Below are 7,380 nucleotides of genomic sequence, written 5' to 3'. Positions count from 1 at the left end.
TTGTTTTTCTATTTTAACGGTTTGATTACTAGAGACTAGTAATAAGCTGGTTGGGGGGTGTGATTAGTACTTAAAAATACATTTTTATCATGGTTTTATATCATCATTTTGCACTTGAAGTATCAATAACTCCTTAACTAAAGCATGTTTATAATAATATATCTAATAATATAAGATACCTTTAATTTATGGTAAATGTTCATTTTAAATGCATGATATAAGATACCTTTAATTTGTGGTAAATGTCTATTTTTAATGCAGGCCTATCATATAAATGAAAGGATTGATTGATGACTTTAAGAACTTAAATTGCAAGGGCAAAGAGATGTCGGTGCAATCCAAACCAGAATACTGTTCGGTAATTGGGTCATATCTGGAGCTATAGATCTCAGATATGGGTATACTTTATATGGATGGAAAGGTAAGACATAGACCTATAACTTTCCTATGAAGCCCAAGATCTAAAAAGGCCATTTTCAAGTCCAAATTGTAGCAACAACAAAGAAGCCCGAATATGTCCTCTAGCCCAAGCACTGTTCAGTATTTTGGCCATATCTGGAGTTTTAGAAGTTCAAATGAGCTGAATTGTTTACACAAGACAGTTGAGACAATTGCCTTAAACTTTTATGTTTTCGAGTGGCTCCAATTTTGACATTATCAATGATGTTTTGGGCAGACAAGAGAAGATAAGGATTGTCACCAAGTCAAGAGTTGGCCACCCACTCATCAATTAGTCATCAAATCAATAGTTCCCAATTTTGGCCTATAAAAGGAGGCATTTGCCATGCATTTAGGCATCTTGGTGTCCAGATCAAGATCATATTCTTCCTTTCTCTCTTTGTATTTTTTGTAATGTTTGTGCTTTACTTTCATTAATATCAAGTTTATGCCTTTCATTTCCTTTCATTTACGTAGTTAACTTTTATCTTATTTATGTTCTTATTTTATTTATTTATTTTTCTTTCTTTTATTATGTCTAGCTAAGTTTATTATGTCAAGGTGAAAAGGTTACACTAATGGTGTAAGAATAAGTATAGTGTAAACTTAATAAGGACTTTAATGTTTGATACAAACATGTTTTGTATTTGTTATCTTGTTCACTCTTTAATACTTTGTTTGTTAAATGACTAATCTTGATCTATGTTGTATAACAATTGGTACAACAAATGCTTGGCACTTTCATAGCCCATACTGTATGGTATAACCGACACCTGAGCTATGAAAGGAACTTGATTTGTTGTTAACATAAGTTATAATCATGAATGCTTGACGAGATTTACAAATATTAGCATTAATCGAATAAGATGACTAATGTAATCATGTTAACAATCTAAAATCTGATTGGAACCTCCTTTGTGTGTGATTTCCAATTGAATAATAAGAGTTTATACTGTACTTGTTTGACATACCATTAGTGGAACCTCTAACCTTGACATTTGTTTTTATCGTTGTTTAATCCTTAAGTTAATCTTTCATCTCAAAGTTCTCATCAACTTCTTCTTTTTCTTCTTCTTCTTCTATTATTATTATTATTATTATTATTATTATTATTACTACTACTACTACTACTATTACTACTATTATTATTATTATTATTATTATAATTATTGTTATTGTTGTTATTACTATTATTATTGTTGTTATTGTTTATAATTGTTGTTGTATTATTGTTATTTATAATTTGTACAATTAACCTCCCTGTGATTCGACCCCGGTCTTGCCGGGTTATTTATTACTTCAACACTCCTGCACTTGGGAGAAGACAACAATCTTTTAGTCGTGTCAATTATACATTAATAAAATGAATATTTGTATGTAAGATAACGAATAAAATAATAAAGAAAAAATGAATTTTTTTCATTAAAGCCTCTTTTATTCATGTAATTTTTTAAAAAATATATTTTATAAAAATCATAGCTCAAATAACAAGTCAAAGCAATACATTAAAAAAAAAATTGGCAAGAATATTATTTTCATAGAACATTCATAATTAAACATAAAAAAGAGTAAGCATAGAAAGTTCACATATAATAACTTAGGAAAAAGGCTGAATTTTATTTGGAAAATAAACATCAAAACAAATAATATCAAAAGAAATAATAACTTAAAAAAGGCTACATTTTTTTTTGCTCTCAAGATAACTCAATTATTTTATTGTTAAAAAAATAAAAAGACCATATTATTCTAGTTAATTATTTTTTATAAGAATAATAAAATCATAATTTTTCATTTTAGTTTTTTTAGTTTTTTTACAATTAAAAATAAATCTAAAGCTACAAATATGCATCAATGAAAACAATTTTTCATTTTAGTTTTTTTAATTCCATCACATAAATTAATTATTCATTGAATATACTACCATTGCCTCACAACCCAACATTATTAAAAGAAAAATGTAACTCTTCTAATCTTAAATCTAATAAACTATGGGTAAAAATTTATAACTTTGAGAATGTAGTTTAACTGATTAGATCTTAAGTTTGTTCTCCAAGAATAACTAATTTGAGTGTTATAAATCTCAAGATCACTAAAGACTTACATAGTCGTTAATTTAAGGACCTCGAAAAATTAATCGAGTATGCATAAACTGACTCAGACATTAACAATTATAAAAAACAATTCATTAAAATCAGCATCTATAGTTAAAAAAAAAAAACATGAAAACATATATATTTACTTAAAGATTGGGAAGCTCCATAATAAAGAATTTAATTTCCTCAACTAAAACAACTTTTTTAATATGAAAAAACCATTTTAAAAGAAAAGGAGTCGAATCCCTCAAAACCCTTTAATAGTTTTTGAAAATAAAGTACACAACAAAAGTTTCTAAATAACTATAACACACACATATATATAAAATTTATCAATATGTTTTTTTTTTTTTGCTTATGCCTTACATTTAGGACCATAAATATATTTATTTATGATTTTATTTAATTTAAAATTTGATTGACTTATATTGAAATATATTATTACCCATAGTTTTTTAACTCCAACCGAAATTCTTAACACTTCAACTCTTAATACTTTTTATAACTTAACACTTATTTTTAATAATTTTTCCCTCCAATTTTTTTCATAGAAAAAAAATATAGGTTTTGGTACCCTTAACCCACGTTTCTAAATTTGAAGCTGGCTATGTGCATAAATAATAACACAAACATTTAGGCTTTTTCTTTGTTCTATAACTCTTATAAATTGAATTTTTTGTTTTACAAAGTTTTCAATGTATTAGACTGAGGCTGAGTAATGATATTTTGTTTATATATATAAAGTTTAAAGTGCGTATAATTTTAAATTTATAAATAAGTAAAAAACAAAAACTCATGTCAAACATGCTTTAAACATATTTATAATAAAAGAATACTAGCATATATGTTAAACATCTATTCAAATTTACAATTGATATAAAATCAAAGTCGTAACATACATAATAATAATAAAAACAACTACGTTTAAATTAAAACAAAAAAATAATACTTAGTTATTTAAGCATTTTAATATAATGAAATTTTTATTAGTGTAAAAGATGAATTATTTGTTCTTAATGCTTTATTGTTTTTTATTTATGCAATTAGAAAGTTTGCAATATGCCTCATAAGATTCCAACAATTCCAAAGTAAAATGATTCAATTATATTTCAATAAAGTGAATCTAAGCTTTAGAATTTGGGAGAAAAATCAAAGTATAAAAAGAGAAAAAGAAAATACTATTCTAATTGCATAAATATATGTTATTTATTTATTTATGATTTTATTTAATTTAAAATTTGATTGACTTATATTGAAATATATTATTACCCATAGTTTTTTAACTCCAACTGAAATTCTTAACACTTCAACTCTTAATACTTTTTATAACTTAACACTTATTTTTAATAATTTTTCCCTTCAATTTTTTTCATAGAAAAAAAATATAAGTTTTGGTACCCTTAACCCACGTTTCTAAATTTGAAGCTGGCTATGTACATAAATGATAACACAAACATTTAGGCTTTTTCTTTGTTCTATAACTCTTATAAATTGAATTTTTTGTTTTACAAAGTTTTCTATGTATTAGACTGAGGCTGAGTAATGATATTTCGTTTATAAATATAAAGTTTAAAGTGTGTATAATTTTAAATTTATAAATAAGTAAAAAAAAAAAACTCATGTCAAACATGCTTTAAACATATTTATAATAAAAGAATACTAGCATATATGTTAAACATCTATTCAAATTTACAATTGATATAAAATCAAAGTCGTAACATACATAATAATAATAAAAACAACTACGTTTAAATTAAAACAAAAAAATAATACTTAGTTATTTAAGCATTTTAATATAATGAAATTTTTATTAGTGTAAAAGATGAATTATTTGTTCTTAATGCTTTATTGTTTTTTTATTTATGCAATTAGAAAGTTTGCAATATGCCTCATAAGATTCCGACAATTTCAAAGTAAAATGATTCAATTATATTTCAATAAAGTGAATCTAAGCTTTAGAATTTGGGAGAAAAATCAAAGTATAAAAAGAGAAAAAGAAAATACTAAAAATGAGGTGAAGATAAGTATGTAATTAAAAATCTAGAAAAACTTATGTTGAACTCAGTCTAACAGTGGATTCCAACAATTTCAGGCCCTAGCATATATGTTAGATATTGACCTTCAACCCTCTTTTTATAGTGGATTTTAAAAGTCAAAAATTTAAAGAATTAATTTTGTAACAATCAAAATTAATTCTCATCATTATTAATATTTTGGTAATAATAATTTTTTTATTTTTTTAAATTAAAAAAAAACAAGTATATTTAATATCAGGTCAATATCTAACCATGTAAGTTTATATCTCAAATATTAAATAAAATGATTTGAAAATATGCTAGGGCCTGAAAATAAATTTAAAATGATCTCTGTATTTTTTTAGATTTTTTCTAGAATTTCTTTAAGGGTTTATTTGAAAAACAAAAACGGAAAAAATTGAAACAAGAAAAATTTTAGTTTAAGCAAGCATAGCCTTGAGCCTTAGAAAGGCTCCGCCCAATTATATGAACTGGGCTTCGTAATCCTGGCCCAAGAATCACTGCTGGCCTCCTCCAAAGAAAGAAAATATGGACCGTCTCTCCTAAGATAAACAAAAGCCTTATCCATGGAAAAGAAAAATGAACTAAAATGTTGAAGTAAAGCCTGACCCTCAACAGAAATAAATGTTCTCATTTTGCTCTTGACAGATCGAAACAGCTGAATTAATGAATCCATACATAGCTCATGCCCATAAACCATGAACACGTCGCAAGCAAATCACAGCAGATTTAGAGTTTTTAAAGAGCATAAAAGATATACCTATATCAGCAGGGGCAGCTTGGTGTGTCCCGCCTTGAACAAACACTGACCGAGTCTCTTTCCTTTTCTTCTCAAGCTATTTCTCCTTCATTTCCTTAACTTCTGCTGCCGAGATTGAGAAGAAAAGCCTCTGCTGTTTTTTTGTTGAATCTTATGTTGCTGTTCACAATGCTGCTGTTACAAAGCTCTTATCGTTGCTTGCTTACGGTGAAAAGAAGATGAGCTTCCACCACTGCTGTCATGAGAAGCTGAGAGACGCTGCTGGAAGGAGATGTTGCTACTGATTGGGAGGACAAACACTGCTGGCGGTGGACAGAGGTGGCTGAGGTTGAGCTGCTGAGGAAGGCTTCAGCTTCTCTTCAAAAACCAGTCACCACCGTGATGAGCTACTGATTTGCTAAGATAAGCTGCTGGTGATGCTAGTCACGATGGAACTAGTGATGCTGGTGGAGTGATTGAAGCTCATGGTGCAGAGGGGAGATGCTGGTTGTTGCAAGGATGCTGACGGTGGCCTTGCTGTTGGAGTTCACGATGCTGTGTGAGGTAACTGGTGGCAACATTACCCACAGTGGCTGGTCTTGGGGTATATGGGGTTGGGGGGGGGTTACCCACAGTGGCTGATCTTGGAGTATATGGTGTTGGGGTGGAGACTAACCGTGGCGAGGAGCTGCTGGTGAAGAAAAAAACTTGCTATATTTGAGAAATTGTGTGGCTGATAAAGAACAGTCTCTGCTACTGTTGGAAAATCCTACACTGCTGTTGGGACGGTTGAAGATGAGATAAAGCCTGACGGTGCTACTGCTGGAGAGTCATTGCTGGACTGCTTGTAGAGAGTCAGTGCTAGAATTATAAGGAGAATAGTTGCTTACAAGGGTTGTGCTGATCTGTGGAGGACAATCATTGTTGCTGGATGGAGAAGAACCTTGGACAATCAGCTGAGGCTAAGGTTTCTGCTGGAGGCTCACGGTGGTTCAATGGAGAAAGGAACTCATGGTTCAGATGGAGAGGTCCACGGTGGTGCTGAGGAGTGCACGGTTGGAGCTGCTTGAAAAGGAGGAAGCTGCTGGGGATGAAGATCTTCCACTGCTGCTCACGGTGCAGAAATCATTGCTGCTAATGTGAAATGGCGCAACTATGGAAGAACTGTTGTCGCTACTCTCGATGGAATCAGCAACTGTTGGCCTTGCTGATGAGCTGTGAGAGAGACGCTTGGTGAAGTTTGATGAAGGTTGCGGTGCTAGTCTGCCGTGGACAGTGGAGGAAACAAAAAAATGGGGGTTCATTGTTTTGGTCTTTTTAAAAAAGAGAGGGAGGGATTTTTATTTATTTATTTATTATTTTATTTTATTTTTTTTGTGGCGGGGGATGGGATGAGAGAATGTGCGGGCCATTTTCTGTTTCTTTTTTGTTACCTCCTGTTATTTTTTTTTCTTTTTTCCCCTGACAGTCTTCCCCCTGTGCGTGGGGGTACACAGTTATATTCAAAATAAATTTGTTTTTTTTTTCTAATTACTTGATTCTCAAGTAGCTAAAAAAAATTAATTCCTTATTATTTTTTGTATTTTTATTCTCTTACCCAAATATTTTTGTTTTTAATTTTTTTTATTTTAATATTAAAAAAAAACAACATCATAATCAACTCTATAAAATTGATCAATAATTTTAAAATGAGTATGTTAAGAATTGAATGCATCAAAAGTAATTTTTTTAAATTTTAATTTTTTAAAAAAGATATTGAAATATTAAAAACAAATATATAAAAAATATATATTATTTAGATTATTTTTTTATTTTTTATTTTTCAAAAAACACAAGAAAAAAATAAAAAATTGGATTATGGCATTAAGTAAACTTGTTTTTTTAGTTTTTAGGTATCATTATGGGCCTAAAGCAACATTTTTATCTTCGAAATGAATTTAATAATGAGTCACAATTTTTTTTATCAATTTTTTGAAAAGCTTGAATTTTTACAATTAAATTAAGAAGTTTTTTTATTTTTAAGAACTAATATAGAGATAGCATGATGACGAAATTAAAAATTAAAAATAAAAAA

Source organism: Populus euphratica, unplaced genomic scaffold (assembly GCF_000495115.2).
Source record: "Populus euphratica unplaced genomic scaffold, PopEup_1.0 scaffold398.1, whole genome shotgun sequence".
NCBI classification, from domain to species: Eukaryota; Viridiplantae; Streptophyta; class Magnoliopsida; order Malpighiales; family Salicaceae; genus Populus; species Populus euphratica.
This window is presented reverse-complemented; position numbering follows the sequence as displayed.